Raw genomic sequence first — 21,700 nt, 5'->3', positions numbered from 1 at the left:
TAATGAAGATCATTAGTAATAGCATAATTACTGGACTGTAAACAAACAAAAAACTGTTTCTCAGAATTGGCTTATAAGTCTCCCCTGAAAAATCAGAAAAGCAGTAGTAGCGTCAGAATACAGACCTGACCAGGCCTGGGCCAGTTGAGACTGGCAGGACCAGGCCTCTGCCTCCAGGAGCACCACTTCCAAGCTTTTGCTGCCAGAAAAAGGCCCCTTCCTTAATCCTAGAGAAGGTTCTTGCTCTGCCCAGGATTTTCCAGGAGATGGCAGCACAGCCTTAAAAGAAGCAAGCCTGCCAGTACGTGCAGTGCTGTGATCCCTAGAATGAGGTCAAGATATTTAAAGAAGTGGGAGTTTGCAAAAAAAAAAAAAAAAAAAAAAAATATGAAAATAGGATTTTTCTATTTCTGTGTTTCGCCCAATCTCTGACTACCTGGGCCTACGCAGTGGTCTCTCTGTCACCACTACCCCTTAGCACTCTTATGCCCACCAGCTGATTCCCGAGTAACAGTGCTGACATAATGGAGCCAGACCATCTAATGAAGCCAGACCATCTCAAGCTAAGACACAGCAGTCCTAATTTATTCCACCTGAGGGACAGTGACCAAGTGTCTTAATGTCTCAGGGCTCATGACTCAAGCTATGAAACAGCCTTCCCTCCCTCTGGTATAAAATAAGTGGTGGTGGAGTTCCTGCTGCAGAGATTGGGGTTCCATCGCCAGCCCCGGGGCCGTGAGTTAAGGATCTGGCATTGCTGCAGCTGTGGTGCAGGTCACAGCTGTGGTGCAGGTTGCAGCTCTGGCTCGAATTCGATCCCTGGCTTGGGAACTTTCATATGCCTCTGGTGCAGCCACAAAAAAAAAAAGAGAGAGAGAGAAGTGGGAACAAGGCAGTTCTTTCCAATCTGAAAGCCCTGACCTGTGTCAAGATTTGTATTGTTGGAATCCTTTCATTTTGGGAAAATTAGTGGAGTAAATGAGACACGAAACCCACGCAATAGCCATTCCCTAGCCCAAGCTGTGGGACTTGCTGTTCTTTCTGTTTGCCAGGTACAGTGTGTCTTGCCTGAGCAGGGTCCTGAGGTTGTGGATTTGCTCACCTACTTTGAACATGTGGTAAGTTGGTGTTTCTGTAGCAGAAGGAGCTCTGGAATGGGAGATAGGCTATGCCGCTTGGAATCTTAGGGACCTCTGGAAGGTCGGCTTAGTCCTCTGAGTCTGTTTTCTCATCTGAAGACATGAATACCAACACCTGCCACATGGGGTATTGTGAGGCTCAAAAGAGATCATGTGACAGCCACTAGAGTGCTTTATATCACTGCAATAGTTCAGAGGAATGAGGGTGATGATATGCTGGGGTGAGTAAGGAGAAGAAAGTCTAATTCCACCTCGAAGTTCTGTAATCTTCCTCTTTGACCCAGAGTCTTGACTCTTGACTCTTCTTTGCAAAGGTCAGACGCCCACTTGTAGAGTCAGCCCAGCCTGTCTGCCCTTTCCAAGCTGGCTCTACATTTCACTTTGACAGACAACATCCAGAGCTGCCCCTCTCGACACGTCTCATCCAGCCAGAGCCCTGTGGTACAGGGAATCAGTGGTCAAGCTCTGGGTACAGTAGGATCATGCCTGGTGGGGAACTTTGGCCAGAAGCAAGCCAAAGAGATAAGTATTGGCAGGGTGGAGATGATGTTTTCCCATGACGGTCAAGGGGTGTGCCTTCCTCACTCCAGGTCTGCGTCAGTTAGATGGCATTTTTATGGCTCTTTTTTAAAGCCTGAACTTGGAGTTCAGGGCAGAACTCAATGCTTTCTGTTTCCTCCTCTCCATATAGACACAGCAGGACTCTTACTTTGCTTCTGTGTCTCAGAAGTAACCATCATCAAAATCATAGTTGTCCTCTGTCACTTTATAGTAACGATGGTGCAATCTGTGTGGTCCTGAATTTACCGTGCCCCACGTGCTATTCCAAGTGCCTTACATCGAACTCATCTTAATCACCAACAGCCCTGGGACAGGAATCCTGCTGTCACCCCATGTTGTAGATGAAGACGCTGGACAGCAGGGCGGTCACACAGGCAGGCAGAGCGAGGCTGGGACCTCAGTGAGGCAGTTTGGCTGGAGTCTTTCTTAGTGGGTCATTCTGGCTGTACACACGCTCTCACTTACCCTTGGGTGCTTGACGGCCAACCTGTGAGCAAGGCAACAGAGGTGTATTATTTTTACTCCTCTTGCCAGATGGGAAACTAAAGTTCAGAAGCCGTCTGAGCTCCAAACTCATGGTTTCAGCGGCAAAGCTGGAATAGTTACTGGAGATTTGTCACCAGGGCCCACGCCAGGGGCATTCTTCAAGGATGGCTGGAAGCCCCATGCAGACCTGCCATCCAATTTCCACATATTCTCACCCACCCCAGGAGTCAGGGTTCACCTGAGCAGATCTTCATGCTGCCGTGACATGAAGCAAGTAACAGAAGCTCGCTGCAGACCAGCCAGTCCTGCCCTGTCGTAGAAGGTGGAAAGAGGCTGGTCCCAGCCAGGTCCTTCCTGGCTGCATCCAAATAAAGCTCATTACTCCTCCCTTCAAACTCGCTACTGTGTTTTGCCCTTTATGCCTCTCTTGTGCGTCCTTCACAATAGCTATTTGTTCTATTCCCTACTCAGCAGTGCCCTTCCTGGGAACCGGGAACAGAGCCCCCCATCTTGGGACACCTGTGAGTCTAGCTGGTGCAGAGCAGTAGGCATACAATGCCCTAAGGGACCCCAGCTCCCCAGAGCTGTTCTGGACCATTATCCTGACCTTCAGCTTCCCTTGCTGTGTGAGAGGTTGGAACCCAGGAGATACAGGCCCTAAGGCAGCCCCCAATTGGCAGAGACACAGAGGTGTTTGCAGATGTGATAGCCCAACCTGCCTTCTTGCCTGTGAATAATTTGCAAGGTTCCCTCTAATGCTGTCTTTCTTGTCTCCTAGGAAATAATCGGATATACTCAGTCCCTCTGAGTGCTAGGATTTTGGAGTTGGAAGGAGCCTCTACTACAGTCAAAGAAACTGAGGCCAGGGAGGGAAAGTGATATCACTCAGCTGGAGGACGCTGCACCCCCTGCCCGCCCAGTGCCATCCCAGAGAGGACCTCACCTTGGCTTCAGATGTTTCATCAGCAGCCCAGACATCCCACCATTCATCACGCTTTGGGGTAAGTCACAGCATCTGAGATTACTGTTTGTGCACAGATCCTGGCTGGAAAGAGCACGGGCCTTGCTCCCTCGAGAGCAGCTCTGGTTCCCAAAACCTGTGGTTTTCCCTCACGGGCCCTTTGGGGAACTGATGGAGGGACTCTCAACACAGTGCCACGATTGTTATTGATTAATGATTTTATTTACTAGAGAAACATCGCAAAGCAGGATTGAGGGAGGGGAAATTAAAAGTGGACATTTATATTTAAAAGGCCAGAAACCACTGACAATCTTTATGTCCCAAGTTATTTACTGAAATGGAATTTTGGGTCAGTAAGCCCAGATCAAGGTATTTGGGTAGTGGGAGGGGAGGAGAAATGTAGGGAAGATTTTCGGAAATCTTCACTTCACATCTCAGGTGAGAGTGGTGGAAAGGAGAGGGATGGTAAGGACTTCAAAGAAGTGAAAGGGTGGCTGTCATCCCTACCAGTCCTGGCAGCCTCGGTCAGTCCTAAAATTGGATTTCTTACTCAGCTGACTGTAGTAAGTAAAACAAACATTTGCCCAGCACTGTCCCATGGATCCAGGGCCTAAAAGAAATAAAGTCATAACTATAAAGTAAACCAGAGTAATTGCAGTTCACCTTTGCATTTGTTTTAATTATTTTTCTCAGGCTGTGACCTCAAGTGCACCTTGTATCCCCGCCCTGAGCCCAGTACCAATCTCCATAGATAACCTGACCCCACCCAGCACCTGCTTCTGGGCCAGAGTAAGAATGACACCAGACAGACCACTAAAAAGCTGGTCAAGTGAAGAAAGCAGGTGTCTGAGCCTGTATTTCAACCCATGACAATTCAATTCATTGCGAAACTTGTTAAGGACTGCTTGTCCCAGATCCAATCTGCTGTTTTTGTAAAGGCTTCTTTCCCTGCAGATCATTCTGCACAGGAAGGATTACAAAGCTCCCGAAGCCACGTTCTGGGCTGTGTTGTGAGGTTCCATCACCTACAGGGCCCGGCGTGCCAGCCCTCTTTCTGGGTCGTGTTATCGTGGGCTTGGGCATGAAGTCTTCCTGGGGACAGTGTAGGTGTCTGTGGCCACAGGAGAGAGTCTGCCCCCCACCCCCGGTCCCAGTCTCCTGTCCTCACTGGGGACAGGCTGCCTGGGAGCTGGTGCAGACCCTCCTGCAGGCATTCTCTGGGAGAAAGGGATGGAGGAAGGTGAGGTCTGCCATCATCACCCTCCTATTCTGCATCCCACTGGGAAGTGAGTTTGTTCTTTTTTTTTTTTTTTTTTTTTTCGTCTTTTTAGGGCTGCACCCAAGGCATATGGAAGGTCCAAGGCTAGGAGTCAAAGTGGAGCTGTAGATACTGGCCTGTGTCACAGCCGCAGTGACATGAGATCCGAGCTGCGTTTGAGACCTACACCACAGCTCACGGCAATGCCGGATCCTTAACCCACTGAGTGAGGCCAGGGATTGAACCTGCAGCCTCATGGATACTCGTCAGGTTCTTAATCCACTGAGCCACAATGGGAACTCCAAAAGTTTGTTCTTTGTGCATCTGGTCCAGAACTGTAGTGGGACAGTGGGAGGAGATGACAGGTAAGCACACCACACCCTTCCCTGAAGCCCTCATGGCAAAAGGCAGTGACCTGGGGAGCAGAAATGAGGGGTAAGTCCATGTTCCCCTCTCTGACAGCCCGTCCGAGGGACCCAAGAGAAGAGAGGTGGAAACGTAGGAACCATGTGTCACCACAGCAAACCTGGAACCTCAGTGTACCCTGGCGATGGTGGAAGCCACCATGCAGTCACAGCCCAGTGGGGAAATAGATGAAAGCGTCGCTTCTTCTCTCTCTAGGGCTGTCTCGGAGGACTCCATTCCCCTCTGACTTCCCTGCACAGGCCTCTGTCATTATGATTTTCCATTTTCCGTGCCTCCAAAAACGTTCTCCTGGTGTTTTACAAAACCTGATCTGATTGTTTAGTGTCTGCTCCTGTTTTAGTTACAATGATTCATACCCAGAGTAAAAATAATTCAAACAAGACCAAAAAGTACAAGAGAGTAAGAATCACCTGAGGTCCCACCATCTGTAAATGACACTCTGCCCTCTTGAGCACTGCCCTCCCTCAGAAACCAGCATGCGTGGGTAGTGAGGCATGTTTGCATGGCCTGTGACCCAAGTACGGTGTGTCACATCTACAACACAGGACTAAGTCATCCTGCTCTTACTACTGACAACCTGCATGTTTCTAGCTCTTTGCAGTAAAAAGCAGTTGACCTCCTTGATCCCACGTAACCTGAGTCCTGGAGGAGACCTCTGGGTTCGGGGTCAGGGTTGGGGGTGGGGTGGCAGGGTGTGCAGTTCTCTTCTCTCTGTGCTCAGTTCTAATCACCCCTCATAGTTAGGGTACAAACTGTCGTACTTTACAGCCTAGAAAGCGCCTCTACATCATTGTAGTTGTCACAGAGCGAGATGATGAAAAGTGAGACAAGCAGTCACAGTGTGATGCTAGCGCACTGAGAGTCGCCATGGCACATACAAAGGCCCTGACAGCCACGTTTACTGAGAAGCAGCAGCGCCAGGACCACTGCCTGCTCTCGTAGCCTCACCTTCCCCACCCTAGAGAGAATATGCCTGCAGTTCAGAGAAGCCAAGTAGACTTGATCACACGTCCACTGCAAACCCTGGAGGGATTCTGGTCTAGAAGTGCCTGACCTCACAGCCCCTGGTGAGGCACCTGACAAAACTCTGACCATTTTGTCATCTCCACTTCAGAGATGAGGAGACCAAGGTCAGAGGGTGAGTGATTTGCCCAAAGATCTAGAGCCAGGATTCTAACCATTTGATTCTGAGCCGCTGCTCCCACCACCAGGCACCTGTCCCTTTCCTCTTACAGAGCTCTTCTCTCTAGAGAAGAGGGTTCTTACTAAGATCTTTCCTGCTGCTCTGAAACCCTATCCCTTCTTCAAAGGGAGCAAAGGTCGGCAGAGAGTGAGCTCGTGGCCACACCAGGCGCAAGTCGTGGAGCTCAAAGCAGACCCAAACTATCCCTTCTTGTAACTTTCTTGTACTTTGGGGACAGGGCAGAATTGGTCTGTCTCATCCATTCCTTTCAGAGAGGAGGGAGAGAGTGCCTTTATTCTTGGGGGTATGAAACTAGAGATGATGAAACAAAATGGAATGAGATGCAGAGGAACCACTTAAATGCAGGGTGGGTGAAAGGCACATACCAGGAATTAAACGCAGCATCTTTTCTGGCGTGTAGGCAAAGGGTTGGTTTGTGAAGGCAATTAGGTGATCAAAATTAATATTTTCCTCTTTAAAGATAACAATTTTTATTTATAAAGCACTCCTTGCTGGACCGAGCTCAAAGCATTTACTGAGTGCTGGCTAATTACCCCACCCAGTAAACAATCTGGCAGGTAGGAAAAGAGAGATAATGCTCCCCATTTGCAGGTGGGTGCTACTGTGCTCAGAGCCAGCCCCCAGAGACTCAAAAATAGAAGGCGCGCCTCCCACCCACTGCTTCCACACGTCCTCCTGAGAAAGGACAGCCCCCTTGCTGGCCACCGCTCAGGAACTACAGCTCCCAGCAGACACCGGGAGGGGACGGCTGTGCTCCCCGTGCACAGTCCAGATTCCCAAATATGGAGAAGGACTGGGCTTGGGGAGAGGAACCCAGCGTTCACCCTGCAGAGAGGGAGGGAGGATGAGGTAAGTTTGGAACATTTAACTCTGTCACCTAAACGTCTGCCTGGGCTTTGAAATACAGCAGCCACAGTCATGGTCTCTAATAAATCTTTCTGGAAGCTCTCACCCTGAAATCAAGCATGTAGCTCAACAGAGCCCTGTTCTCACCCTGAGGTTGGATGTGTGCTGATGGGGGCTGCAGCCCTAGGCGGTCACACACCCTCTCTGAGTCCGACCAGTTCAGAAAGTGATGTTGGCAGCAGTGGGAAAGGAATCTGAGTGGAAAACAGCTCTTTAGCCATGGGAGCAGCACTCCAGGGGCAGGGCTGGCAGCCAGGCAGAAGGAGAGCCAGGAGGACAAGGGTTACCCTTTCTGCCACAGAGGCTGCTGAGCCCACCTGGCAGGAAAAGCATGAGAGGTCTCTCTCCTGTTCTGTCTTCACTCTGTCAACAAACATTGATGAAAGCACCTCTGCTGGAACATGTGGGCTGGACACTGTGGAGGAGATACATCGCCCGGACCAGATCTCTGTCCTCAGGACACTTATGACAAGGTGGGGGAGGGGCAGGCACTTAAGCAGTGTGTTATTAATGCTTTCCATCAAGCGCTGTCACCCGGCTGCTGCCATGTGCCAGGCACTTGGACTCTGATGGGGAGGAAGCTCCTTCTCAGGTAGATTGACGTTCTGGTTGCCCTGGGTATCTGGGGTTGCGTCCTCCAAGCAGAGGGAACAGCAGGTGCAGGGCTGGGAGGTGGACGTGAAAGTAGTGAGTTGAGCACAGGCGGGGGGCCAAAGGGGCCAGAGGAGGGCAGGAGAGGAGGAAGCTAGTCACAGAACCAGGCCCGGAGGGGTCACGCAGAGCCGGCTAAGGATGAGAAGCCAGCATTTCATTCCAGTCCCAACCAAAGCACTGTTGTTGGGCGGTGGTTTGATGTCATGTGCTGTAAAGTGCTGGACGAGGGCAACAGACTCTAAAGGAATTTGGGAAGGAGAGGAGCGATGCCCCTGAGCTGGCTGCACAGGGGAGGCTCCCCAGCAGAATGGGAGGCTGAGCATCCGTCGTCGAACAGGAGCAAGGACGACACCTGGCATGCCCAGATCATTAACCTGCCGCAGGTGTGGTCCCACGGGGGCAGCGGGTGGGAGGCTGGAGCAGGGAAGGTCCTGGAGCTCAGTAATGGGGATGCTGTTCACAGGCTCCAGTGTCCAGTCAAGAACCTAGTCTTCTCCAGGGGCCAACATTTTCCTCTTAAAAGACTTGCTACTCTGAAGGCTTTGAGTTCCGTGTTGAAATCCGGGTGACTCCCAAGGGCCCCCTTTACATCGTGTCATATGTGAAAGGTGCACAGGTGAAGGGTGCCCTCAGGATGCCCACAATGAGGTGCTGGCCCGAATTCTGGAGGACAGAGCACCAGCTTTCTATCAGGGGGCATGGAGTGCTTAGCGCCTCCTTCACTGGGAAGACCGAAGCCCCTGGAGCTGGCAGCAGAGGAGAAAGGGTTGAGGAGAGTCGTGGGGTGGAAGAGAGAGTGGAAACGAGAGGGGCTGAAAGAGGAGGCTGTGAAAGAAGCACTGAATCTGGGTCCTCCAGGTGGCTAGTGGAAGGGAGGAGTACGAGATCAGGAGGAGGAGCCCCAAGGGGCTGGGATCCCTCTCCGCGGGTGCCTGTCACGGTGCTGTGGTCTGCGGCTAGCAGCCCAATCAAGCCATGCTCTGGGGGATCATGAAGACCCTGCCCCTGAGACAGACAGTCAGCCTGATGACCAGTTACTGGACAGCAGGATAAGCTGTTGTCTGCACTCAGTACCTCCCCAGGGGCCTCATCCTGACCGTTCCTTTTCCACCTGGATTCAGGGGAACTGTGGTGCTGTCCCAACAGGTCAAAGCAGACTAAACTCAAAAGCAAACAACATTTCCAGCCATGCCCTCCTCTCCCCCAATCCCCAGTAGACAAAGAGAGCTCGCCTGAGTGGGGACAGCAGGATGTCGTGCACGCAGTGCAGTTCCCCAGGTGTTTGGGAGTGGGGTGTCATTTTAAAATCTTGGTAATAGGAAGCAGCAGTAAGTCAGCCCCTGGGCTGTCATACCGAGGTGCCACAGCCCCTCGGACGTGGGAGCCCCCTGCCCAGATTCTGCAGTGTTACCTCCCCTCCCCTCACTGTCCTCCAGGCCCACATGGTAGCCCCTTACTTCCTGCACTAAATGCAGCTGGCATCCCCCTGCAGACACAGCAGTGTGCCCTGCCCCAGACGCCCACTGCTAAGAACCAGGGAGAACTTTGCGATTTCACTGTAGTGGTCTCAGGTATGTGGAAGTGGGCCATCCACACCGAGAAGCTCTGGCCTCCTAAGTGCAAGCTCTGAGGTGGGTGCAGCTTTGACAGAGCCATGGCCCCTGGGGCTCATCTCCTCTGCAGGAAGTGGCCCACACCACCGTGGGGGGGGTGTGCCTCTGTTTACCTCCCCAGCCTAGTTCTCACACCCACGGCTCCACACCTCTTCCTCACCCACTCTGCTTTCTCCAAGCCTGGGCCTTTCGGCAGATGGTTCCCTCCTCTCCGGGCCCCTTTCCCAATTCCTGGGTAGGCTAACCCCTCGACTGAGCTCCACCATCCCCTCTTCTGGGGAGATTTTCCTGAATCCCTTTCTGCCTCTCAGGTAGGGGAAGTGCCTCCCTCTCTGTGTTCCTGCAGTACCTACCTGTGTTCAGTGAATCCCCACCGAACAATTAACTCCTTCAGGGTAGAGACCTGGGTATTTGTCCTGTATTTCCAACTCTGAACCCAGTGAGGTGGTCGGGAATATTTGTTGAGTGGATGAATGGCCTAGTGAGTACCCAGGTCTCCACCAGTGAGGTAAAATAAAGAAGTAAGGGAGTTCCCGTTGTGATTCAGTGGGTTAAGAACCCAACTAGTATCCATGAGGATGCAGGTTGGATCCCTGGCCTCACTCAGTGGGTTAAAGATCCGGTGTTGCCTTGAGCTGTGGTGTAGGTCACAGACACAGCTCAGATCTGGCATTGCTGTGGCTGTGGAGTAAGCTGGCAGTTGCAACTCCGATTCGACCCCGAGTCTGGAAACTTCCATTTGCCTCAGGTGTGGCCCTAAAAAGAAAAAAAAAAAAAAAGAAGTAAGGCTGTGATCCCTGTCTCATTAACTCACACACACCTCCTGGGAAATTGACTTAACCCACACCCTCAGGGCTCCCTCTGCCTTCCCACCCCACCCAGTCATCACCCCCACACCTTGCTACCCTCCACTCTGAGGCTCCCCTTCAGGACTTCTTTGGCTGAGAAAATACTAGTGTCTTTGGAGGGCCAGAAGAGGAGCGCATGTGTCCAGGGATGTCAGCCTCCCCCTCCCAGATTAGGAGTGTTGGCTGCCAGAACCACCACCCCCCAAACTGTCAATGGGCCCCTGCCCCGACCACCCCAGCTCCCCACCGAACCACGGAGGGACTGCACAACCTCAGAGAGGGTCAAGAGGAAGGAAGTGATTCCAGTTTGAAACATAAGATTTGTGCAAGCAAAGCACAAAGGTTGAGATTCTTAGCGTTTAGCAGGGAAGCTTGGGAGGCTCTGGGGTGGGTCACGTCCTGGAAAGCTCCTTCAGGCAGGCTGGGGAGCTGGAAGTTCCCTCAGCAAGAGCGTCCTTGATGTGCTCAAGTTTTTGATAGATTTCCACCATGGGGGGCACTGAGGGGTCAGGGTTGGGGTGAGCACAAGTCCCGGGAGGCCCTTTCTGCCCTGGAATTCCATGCCCAGGGCTGGCTGTGGACTTCCTGGGACCCAAGTTCCATTCATGGGAGCTGTTTTTGATTTGCAAAAGTTAGGGAGTCCGGGGAATGGGAAAGTGCCCCAGCTAAAGGAGGTGATTCACTGGAGCAGGATGCCCTGAAGCAAGGCTGTGAGGCCCTGGGACCCCAGAACAAGGGTCTCCAGTGTTCAGGATGCCCTGAGTTCAGGGGGTAATCTCTGCAGGGCCTTCAGCAGTGAGGGGCCAGGGCAGGACCCTCAGATGAAACTGCAGAGGCTTTTGAACTCCCTGGTAATAACTTCTCCTATTTCCAGTGTCAGTCCATGAGCCAGGCTTAGTTGTATCAACAGTCCTTATTAGGACCCCATTTGGCCGAAGCCCAGAAAGCTTAAGAAATTTGCCTGAGGTTACCTGGTAGCAGTGCCAGAGCCAAAATTCTAACCCATAAATGTGACACTAGACCACACCACTCCATCTCTGAGGGCCCCTCCCAGAGGGACAGATTCACTGAGTCCCAGGGAGGGGGCTGTGGATGGAGGAGGACTCAGCTGGCATGTGTGGCACTCAGCTGCCTCCTAGGACTGTCATGTGAAGCCCAGGTGTCCTTTCCTGCAACCCCGAAGGTCATCCCAGCAGGGCCGGCAGGAGGAGAGACCAGGCTGAAGAGGTGTCCTGGAGTGGTGGACAGAGCTCTAGGCTAGTCTGAATGTCCAACTTCCTTTTCTGGGTAATGCAGGACAAGTTACTCACCCTCTGATCCTCAGTTCCTTTGTCAAGGGAAGGGGGTGGGGTGGGACAGAGGAATTAGGATAAATAAATGCCCACTGAACTGACCTCACCAAGTTATAAAACAGAATCTTTGATGTAATAGAACCTTGAATAAATAAGGCACCATATATAGTCATGTTGTTAAAACCCTAAGTTCTTATCTAGTTGACTCTCCGGCTCAAAATATTTTCTAGATATTTTTTGGTGCTCAAATGGCTCAGCCCAAGTACTGAGGCGTCCTAGGGCTCTCTGTGCATCTCACTGGCCAAATCACCCGAGATCATCAAACACTTGACCCATTCGGCCCCCGCCCAGCTGTCCACTTCTCACATGAATAGCCTCAATTCCACTTTCTGAAAAGCAAAAGGGCCAGCTCTTTCTCGTCACCAGACCTTTGCAGGTGCCATGTTCTTAGAGTCCTTGGTCTTGTCCTCCCCTGTCCTCATCTCAGGTACACATTCAGGAGAGACTGTGTGTTATTTACATCACATCTTCACAGTTAACACAGCGGGGGGCACACGGTGGGCGCTCAGTGAACGTTTGACAAATATGTGAATTTCCTTCTGGTTTCTCTCCCATCCCCACTGCTGTTTTCATTGCTGTCAAGATGGTGATCCTTCTGACCTCACCCTTTGGGAAACCACAGAGATTGGCTAATGAATAAGGTGGGAGGGGCGAAGCTCTCCCGACACTTGTGTTTATAGCAGAAATGACTGGGAGTGTAGTGGCTTCCCCAGACTGTCACAATGTCCAGTTGCTCCAGCCCTTCTCCCACTGTAGACACCCAGGAGGAGGTCTGACCCTTAATTCATTGCTCTGGGAGCCTACTCTCTTCCCTTGGCAGGCCCACCCCCAGCACCCAGCCTGGAGGCTGAACCCCAGCATCTCCCTGACACTGCCTCTCTCACAGTGGAATCTTCCTGCAGCTGTGCAGCAGCTGGAGCGTTTGGAAGCACTGCAGGGCCCAAGGGCCACGGCCACCTGCTGCCGAAGCTCCACTTCCCACATCAGATGGGGAGATGGGTCCAAGGGTAGAAGAAAGGCAGTTCACTTGGTTTCTCCCTGTGATAGAAAAATGGAGTGGGATGGTCACTGGCAGTGAATAAACCAGAGCAAAAGACCCGTGCCAGCTGGCGACCATTGGAAAAAAGCAGCAAATTCATGAATTACCCTATTTACACCAGAAATAAATGGGTAGTTTGGACTTTTACTTAATAGATTGTGCTGGAATTATAGGCCATTCATGAAGACACGTACGTGAAGCTGGTTTCAGCTCCTCCTGACTCTTTGACAGCTTTGGCACTGAACTCCCAGTGTTCCTTCCTTTCCACGTCAGCCTTGCCATCATCCTGGGTGACTTCAGTGTCCAACAGACTGTTTAAAAACTGGGGACCACAACCCATTCATGTGTCAGGAAATTGATTGAGAAGATTGTAATCAGACTTTTTTAAGAAACAGAATAGAAATAAAATATCAGGAGTTCCCGTCGTGGTGCAGTAGTTAACGAATCCGACTAGGAACCACGAGGTTGCGGGTTCGGTCCCTGCCCTTGCTCAGTGGGTTAACGATCCGGCGTTGCCGTGAGCTGTGGTGTAGGTTGCAGACGCGGCTCGGATCCCGCGTTGCTGTGGCTGTGGCATAGGCCGGAGGCTACAGCTCCGATTTGACCCCTAGGCTGGGAACCTCCATATGCCTCGGGAGCGGCCCAAGAAATAGCAACAACAACAACAACAAAAAAGACAAAAAAGACAAAAAAAAAAAAAAAAAGAAATAAAATATCAGAGTACATCACATGTAGGAAGAGTAGTTTGGGGGTAAAACATTTATTCGTTCCTGTCGTGGCTCAATGGTTAACCAACCTGACTAGTACCCATGAGGACGTGGGTTCGATCCCTGGACTGGATCAGTGAGTTAAGGTTCCAGCGTTACCTTGAGCTTCGGTGTAGGCAGCAGACGCTGCTCAGATCCTGAGTTAGTGTGGCTGTGGTGTAGGCCAGCAGCTACAGCTCTGATTTGATGCCTAGCCTGGGAGCCTTTATATGCTGTGGGTGCAACCCTAAAAAGACAAAAGACCAAAAAAAAAAAAAAAAAAACCCGCAACTTTCACTTCATTAATGCATGTATTGTTGTGTGATAATATATATGAAAAGTGTAATGTTTTGATAACATCACGCATACATATGTACTAAGTTATGACATAACATACACTTTTTATTGTGGATCATAATCAAAAGTTTAAAGGGATAAGAATACATACAACAGAAGACTATTCTGTCTTAAAAGGAAAGTTTGACACCTGCTATGACATGGATGAACTGCGAGGACATTGTGAGCCATGAAACGATCCCATCACAAAAGGACAGATGCTGTCACTCCACTTAGATGAGGAGTTCACGTTCGTGGAGACAGAATGCAGAGGGGTGGTTGCCAGGGGTTGGGCGGTGAGCAGGGAACAGGGAGTTGGTGCTTAGCTTCAGTTTTGCAAGATGAAGAGTTCCGTGGACGGCACACACCAGTGCACACTCACCACATTAGGCACACATTGGATGATTGGGGGAAAGATTTTCTGTTTTGTGTATTTCACCACGGTTGTTTAAAAGCAAGAGGCGAGACCTTCCAGCTCCTTGCCATCACTGTGTCAGTGACTGTCACCTCCACTCACTTCCAACTCCTTCTCAAGGCAACACCCAGTCCTGGCCACCTCTAGGAATGGTTTATTTCCCACCCTCTGACCTCGGCTCCTATCTTCCCTGTTTCCTCCTCCTATTATTTCCACTGTGCTCACACCTCTACCTCCGTGTGTCACCTGAGCTCCTGGTCACCTGAGCTCTTCCCAATGGGGCCACCTGCATTCCTTCCTGAACATAAATTGCACTAGGAATGATGGGTTTCGATCTGACCTTCACGCCCCCTACCTGAAACCCCCCAGTGGCTCTGAGATGGAGCCCTGAGTGGGGCAGACAAGCTTGCTGTTACGAAGCGCCTGGCCAAACCTGTACCTGCAAGCTCCCCAAATTCATCCAGCTCGGCATGGGTCTTCCCCACCTCACTTGTTCTTCATGAGCCTGACTCCTATTACTCAAAACTGGGCTGGCACTCACTTCCTCTAAGAAGTTTCCCTCACTCTCATAAGGCTAGATTCGGGGTCCTGTAGTGGGGTCCTGAGTGCCTTTACCCTGATGAAATCAGAGCATTGTTATCGCCTGTTTACTTCTCCGTCTTCCCGCTCTCATCTGCCTTCCTCACTGCATCCCTGTGCCTCCCGGCACTCTGACTACCACACAGCAGACACCCTGAGCACACAGGAGGGTAGGCACACAGGCATGTGGGCACGCAAGAGGGTGTTCAAATGGATGGGTTTCACAGGTTTTGAAATTCAAATCTGGGAATCAGTTTCAGTCCACTCTTCCAGTAGGAAATACCTTTGATCAAGGCCTTAGGAGTGACTTATCCAAATTAATAGCAGCTACTATATTTGTGTAGCATCCTAGAGAACATCCTGGAGAACACTGTCATTTTTTTTTCTTATCTGACACACTTAATAGCCTATGAAGTGAGAAGGAAGGCCATTGTCGTTACTGCATGGCAAGTGAGGAAGCTGTGGATTGTCCAAGGTCAGCAGGTTATTAAGTGGCCAAGGCAGGCCAGGGCTCATGTCCTCCCTCTGCTCACCTCACATGACGCCTTTAACCTTCAGGAATAATAAGAGAGTAATTAACCTAAAAAAGTTAAAATCAGGACCTTTCAGAAAACAGGGAGTGTATGTTTTCTGGTTTCTACAGGGCCTTACTGAGGCCCCTGTCCATAGGAACTTAGTAAATATTAACTAGCTAGCTCCACTCTGCCAAAACCATCCCTGCTGAACCTTACTTTTTCTACATTTTCCAGAAAAAGAAACAAAACAAAACACTCTTAGGACCAATGTCTAACAGAGTCCTGGGATTTTTCCCTTGTGTTCACTCTACATCTCTGTGTTGCAAAATCAAGTCCAGTTTCTTTCATTTGATTCTCAGCCAAGAGAAATAAATCAAACACAAGTGTTATTTATACCCCATCTGCATCCAAAAAGGTGGAAAAAGAAAAGAGTTATCACCAGTCCCCATTTAAATAACCTCTTCCTCTGTCCTTTCTAGTCCAAGTTAAACAGTTCTAACTGCATTTTGCATGGGATCTATTTTCCAAACATTCAGGCACTTTCTTTGTTCTTACACAGACCCCATCCAACTGTTTCCAGTCTCTTTTTTCCTTTTGTTTTTCTTCTTTTTTTGTGTGCGGGCGGGGGGTGGGGGGAAACGCGGAAGTTCCTAGGCCAGGGATTAAACCTGTACCACGGCAGTGACAGCACTGGATCCTTAACTGCCAGGCCACCACTGGCACTTTTTTACTTCTCTTTTTTACTTTTAAAGCCAAAACTGGACATGGGTCACTAGTAAGATTCTAGTTAAAACCAAGAATAGTGGGAGGATGACTTTGTAGACATTGGGCCATTTTATAGCATCTCAGACACCCAAAACCAGCTGGCGTGTGCCCAGGGCAAGTACAGGGAGATCATCGAGGCTGCAAAAGTGCTGCCTCTTCCCACACATGCCCCAGCCACTTTCCCCTCCTCTAGATCAGTTAAATACTGATAACCGTCTTTTGCAAATTAAAACTGACCAAAGCCTGAAGTTCTGACTTTGGGGACACCAAGAAGACCTCTGTCTGTATAATCACAAGTCTTAGAGTTGTCAAAAATTTATTATCCTGATTCGAAAAAGTTCCACAGCTAGAGCTTCATTCCTTTTCATCTTTAAGGTATTGTCGAGACTGTTGGTGAACAAATATCCCCACGAGAGATAGCATTTTAAACTTTTATCAGACATTTATAATTTTTTAAAATTATAGTTGATTTACAATATTGTGCCAATTTCTGCTGTACAGCAGAGTGACTCAGTTATACATCCCTTTTATGTTATTTTCCATTGTGGTCTATCCCAGGCGATTGGATATACTACCCTGTTCTGTACAGCAGGACCTTATTATTTACCCATTCTAAATGTAATAGTTTACTAGCCCCAAACTCCCCATCTATCCCGCTCCCTTCCTCTCCACACCCCCACCTTGACAACCACAACTCTGTTCTCCTTGTCCGTGAATCTGTTTCATAGGTATGTTCATTTGTGTCATATTTTAGATTCCATGTATAAGTGATACCATATGGTATTTGTCTTTCTGATTAGTTCACTTAGTGTGATAATCTCTAGTTGCATCCATGTTGCTGTGAATGGCATTATTTTATTCTTTTTTATTGCCTGCCAGTATTCCATTGTATATATATACCGCATCTTTTTTTTTAATGATTTTTACTTTTTCCATTATAGTTGGTTTACAGTGGTCTGTCAATTTTCTAATGTACAGCAAAATGACCCAGTCTCACACACACACACACACACACACACATTCTTTTTCTCACATTATCCTCCCATCATGTTCCATCACAAGTGACTAGATATAATTCCCTGTGCTATATAGCAGGATCTCATTGCTTATCCACTCCAAATGCAATAGTTCGCATCTGTTAACCCCAGACTCCCAGTCCATCCCACTCCCCCGCCCCCCGGCAACCACACATCTGTTCTCCAAGTCCATGAGTTTCTTTTCTGTGGGAAGGTTCATTTGTGTCATATATTAGATTCCAGATATAAGTGATATCACATGGTATTTGTCTTTCTCTTTCTGACTTACTTCACAGTATGAGAATTTCTAGTTCCATCCATGTTGCTGCAAATGGCATTATTTTGTTGTTTTTTATGGCTGAGTAGTATTACATTGTGTATGTATACCACATCTTCTTAATCCATTCATCTGTCGATGGACATTTAGGTTGTTTCCATGTCTCGGCTATTGTGAATAGTGCTGCAGTGAACATACGGGTGCATGTAGCTTTTCAATGTATGCCCAAGAGTGGAATTGCTGGGTCATACAGTAGTTCTATATTTAATTTTCTGAGGGACCTCCATACTGTTTTCCCTAGTGGAGGTACCAATTTACATTCCCACCAACAAGTTAAGAAGGTACCCTTTTCTGCACACCCTCTTCAGCATTTGTTATTTGTTTACTTGTTAATGATGGCCATTCTGACAGGTGTGAGGTTGTACCTCATAGTAGTTTCAATTTGCATTTCTCTAATAATTAGAGATGTTGAGCATTTTTTCATGTGCCTGTTGGCCATCTGTATATCTTCTTTGGAGAAATGTCTATTCAGGTCTTTTGCCCATTTTTCAATTGGTTTGTTAGTTTTTTTTGCTGTTGAATTGTATAAGTTGTTTATGTATCTTAGAAATTAAGCCCTGTCAGTTGCTTTATTTGAAACTGTTTTCTCCCATTCTGTAAGTTGTCTTTTTGGTTTTTTTTGTTGTTGTTGTTTTGTTTTTCTTTATGGTTTCCTTTGCTGTGCAAAAGCTCGCCAGTTTAATTAGGTCCCATTGGTTTATTTTTACTTTTGTTTCTGTTGCTTTGGGAGACTGACCTAAGAAAACATTTGTACAGTTGATGTCAGAGAATGTTTTGCCTATGTTCTCTTCTAGGGGTTTGATGGTGTCTTGTCTTGCATTTAAGTCTTTAAGCCATTTTGAGTTTATTTTTGTGCATAGTGTGAGGGTATATTCCAGTTTCATTGATTTACATGTGGCTGTCCAGTTTTCCCAGCACCACTTGCTGAAAAGACTGTCTTTTTCCCATTTTATATTCTTGTCTCCTTTGTCAAAAATTTATTGACTATAGATGTCTGGGTTTATTTCTGTATTTTCTGTTCTGTTCCATTGGTCTGTATGTCTGTTTTGTGTACTGCATCAATGGACATTTATATTGTTTCCATGTCTTGGCTATTGTGAATATTGCTTCTATGGACATAGGGGTGCATGTATCTTTTTGAATCATACATATATATATATATATCTCCACATTTATATATGATATATATCCAGGAGTAGGATTGCTGGGTCATATGGTAGTTCTGTCTTTACTTTTCCATAGTGGCTACATGAATTTACATTCCCACCAACAGTGTAGGAGGGTTCCCTTTTCTCCACACCCTCCCTCTCCAGCATTTATTGTTTGTAGACCTTTTGATGATGGCCATTCTGACAGGTGTGATATCTCATGGTGGTTTTGATTTGCATTTAGTTAGTGGACAAATATCCCCATGAGACAGACATTACAAGGATGTAATGTCTAAGACTAGGATGATGTTTCTCAACATTTTCTTTATCATCACTCCTTAAAGAGTGTTTTTTTTTTCTTTCTTTTTTTGGCCACACCTGCAGCATAGGGAAGTTCCCAGGCTAGGGGTTGAATCAGAGCTGCAGCTGAGGCCTATGCCACAGCCACACCAATGCCAGATCTGAGCCACATCTGCAACCTATGCTGCAGCTTGTGGCAACACTGGATTGTTAACTCACTGAGTGAGGCCAGGGATCAAACCTGCATCTTCATGGAGACTATGTCGGGCTCTTCTTCCCCTTTTTTTTTTTTCTTTTGGTCTTTTTAGGGCCATACCCGTGGCATAGAGAGATTCCCAGGGTAGGGTCAAATTGGGGCTGTAGCAGCAGACCTACACCACAGCCACAGCAACACAGGATCCGAGCCACATCTTGACCTACACCACAGCTCTTGGCAATGCTGGATCCTTAATCCACTGAATGAGGCCAGGGATTGAACCTGCATCCTCATGGATACTAGTCAGATTGGTTTCCACTGACCACAACAGGAACTCCCTATGTCAGGTTCTTAACCCCCTGAGCTACAATGGGAACTCCTTGATGTTTTTTAAACATCCTTTTCCTTATCATCACTCCCCCAAGAAGTATCTATTTTAATACCATAGATACACTGTATATCTGTGTGTGTTTTATGTGAATATCAGTGCTTTATTCATAGAAGTAGTATGGTGTTTTTCAGGAGTTCCCGTCGTGGGGCAGTGGTTAACGAATCCGATTAGGAACCATGAGGTTGCGGGTTCGGTCCCTGCCCTTGCTCAGTGGGTTAATGATCCGGCGTTGCCGTGAGCTGTGGTGTAGGTTGCAGACGCAGCTCGGATCCCGAGTTGCTGTGTCTCCGGCATAGGCCAGTGGCTACAGCTCCAATTGGACCCCTAGCCTGGGAACCTCCATATGCCGTGGGAGCGGCCCGTGGGAGCGGCCCAAAGAAATAGCAAAAAGACAAAAATAAATAAATAAATAAATAAAATAAAGTCTCTTCTCTTAACCCTGAAAATGTACAAGTCACCAATTCAGATCATCAGGAAAAAAAAAAAAAAAGTAGTATGGTGTTTTTCAGACCCCTAAGAACCAGTCCCCCTGTTTTGGGGCAACATCGCCCTTGAGAGCTCTCAGTGGAAAAACGAGGAAACACACATGTAGCTAAGATGTTGCAGCAACAGGAGTTCCCATCGTGGCGCAGTGGTTAACAAATCTGACTAGGAACCATGAGGTCGAGGGTTCGATCCCTGGCCTTGCTCAGTGGGTTAAGGATTCGGTGTTGCCGTGAGCTGTGGTGTAGGTCGCAGACATGGTTCGAATCCTGTGTTGTTGTGATTCTGGCATAGGCCGGCGGCTACGCCTCCGATTAGACCCCTAGCCTGGGAACCTCCATATGCCACAGGAGTGGCCCTAGAAAAAGGCAAAAAGACAAATAAATAAATAAATAAAATAAAAGATGTTGCAGCACCAGGGGCAGTTCCTTGGGCAGAGTTGCTTTGCCTGGTCCAACCTCGACCCCACTGCCCCTCGGCATCCCAGGCAGGGGCAGGGTTTAGCCTGTGAAGGCTTCCGCAGCTCACAGGGTCCCATCCTCCCGGTCCTGACAGCGCCCAGGTTAAGAGACGCCTGGGCAGGAAAGGATGTGGCTGGCACAGACCTTCTCTAGCGACATTGTGGGTCACTATGGGACGTGGCCTCCAGTGCCCCAGAGGGTATTCATCCACAGGGCTGCAGGGAGTGTTCGTATTCAGGGTGCACTTTCCACCCTGTGGCAGGTGAAGGGAGGGCCTGGAGTCAGGAAACATGTGACTGGCAGAAAGGGGAGAGGAGCACCAATTCCCCCCTTCCCAGAGGCACAGAGACATGGCCAAGAAAAACCATTGCCCAGCGTTCATCCAGAGCCAACAGTGTCTTTTATTATTATTTTTACTTCTAGTTACTGCCTTGGTAACTGGAGATTACAAACTACTGGGTTTTAAGAGCACCCCACAGATGAAAACTAAGAGAATAAAAACAAGAACTAAGAGTTCCTGTTGTGGCTCAGGGAACCCAGCTAATATCCATGAGGATGAGGCATTGATCCCTGGCCTCGCTCAGTGGGTCAAGGATTCAGCATTGCTGTGAACTGTGATGTAGCTCAGATCCCATATTACTGTGGCTGTCTTGTAGGCCGGCAGCTGCAGCTCTGATTTGACCCCTAGCCTGGAACTTTCGTATGGCTGCAGGTGTGGCCATAAAAAGAAAAAAAAAAGAAGAATTCGAAATCCAAGGCAGCAAAGAGCAACAGATAAAAAGCTGCTCCCCTACTGATGCAGATCCAGACGGAGAGAAAGTAAACAAGATAATGCCAGCTATGGTTGTCTAAAGAAACAAGAAAGGGTTCTATAAATACAACCAGAAAAAAATATTTGTCTTAGCTGATGAGATCACTACACATGGCTCATGATAGGGATCTTTTGTTGCTCCCTTAATTGAAGCTTGGAGGAGAACAAAAATGAGGCAGAAACCATATTACTGGCCCACAGGGTCTGGGTTCCAATGAGCCACCCACTTTTAATTAAATGCAGCTGGAGTCATTAAGACGGGGTGCCATTGCTCTGGACTGTGGCCTATGTTTTCACTAACATGTTGGTCCCCACCCCTTGCACCTGCCCCACCCCCAGCTTATCCACACCCAGCAAATGGAGTCAAGAGCAGGAAGAGGCAGGTGGCCATGTGTCAGCTGCAGGATGGCTCTGTGGGGCAGGAGCAGGAGGGGGCTGGGATCCTCCCTGAGGTCCATCCCTGCTGGGTCCAGTCCAGGCAGGGCTGTGGCAGAGAACGGGACAAGTCCTGCCTCAGGGCACTTCCATTTGGAGCAAGGTGGGTGACTCTGGGCAGCCAGAAGCAGACAACATAGTGAGCATCCCAGGTAATTTCCCGTGCTGACAAGTGCTCTAAGACAGAGACCGAGGGGCTTTCAACTCAGGAGGTAGGCAAGGAGGCCAGTGTAACGGGTCAGTGTTCCCATGGAGTCAGGACAGCACCTGGCATGTTGAGAGTACATAAGGAAGGCCAGTAAGACCATGCCCCATGGAC

The 21,700-nt window shown here is 48.8% G+C and overlaps 1 protein-coding gene across 2 annotated transcripts in view; it reads left to right on the top strand.

The window, feature by feature from the left end:
- The first annotated feature begins 2,964 nt into the window (after nt 1-2,964).
- The window catches only part of MICAL3 (microtubule associated monooxygenase, calponin and LIM domain containing 3), a 241,772-nt gene continuing 223,036 nt past the window's right edge, over nt 2,965-21,700 (top strand). The window contains exon 1 of one of the 2 annotated variants that reach the window (XM_084957132.1): nt 2,965-3,187. The gene's annotated coding sequence lies outside the window, so the exon portion shown is untranslated. Of the gene's footprint in view, nt 3,188-6,794; nt 6,885-21,700 lie in introns of those variants that run through there. The other variant, XM_084957128.1, reaches the window with a different exon arrangement.

This window comes from Sus scrofa, chromosome 5, assembly GCF_054392235.1.
Source record: "Sus scrofa isolate SSC_HxYL_T2T_F1_AM1 chromosome 5, Sscrofa_HxYL_maternal_Yorkshire_Landrace_v2.0, whole genome shotgun sequence".
Taxonomy (NCBI): domain Eukaryota; kingdom Metazoa; phylum Chordata; class Mammalia; order Artiodactyla; family Suidae; genus Sus; species Sus scrofa.
Note: the sequence above shows the minus strand (reverse complement) of the source record. Positions and strands in the feature narration are given on the sequence as shown.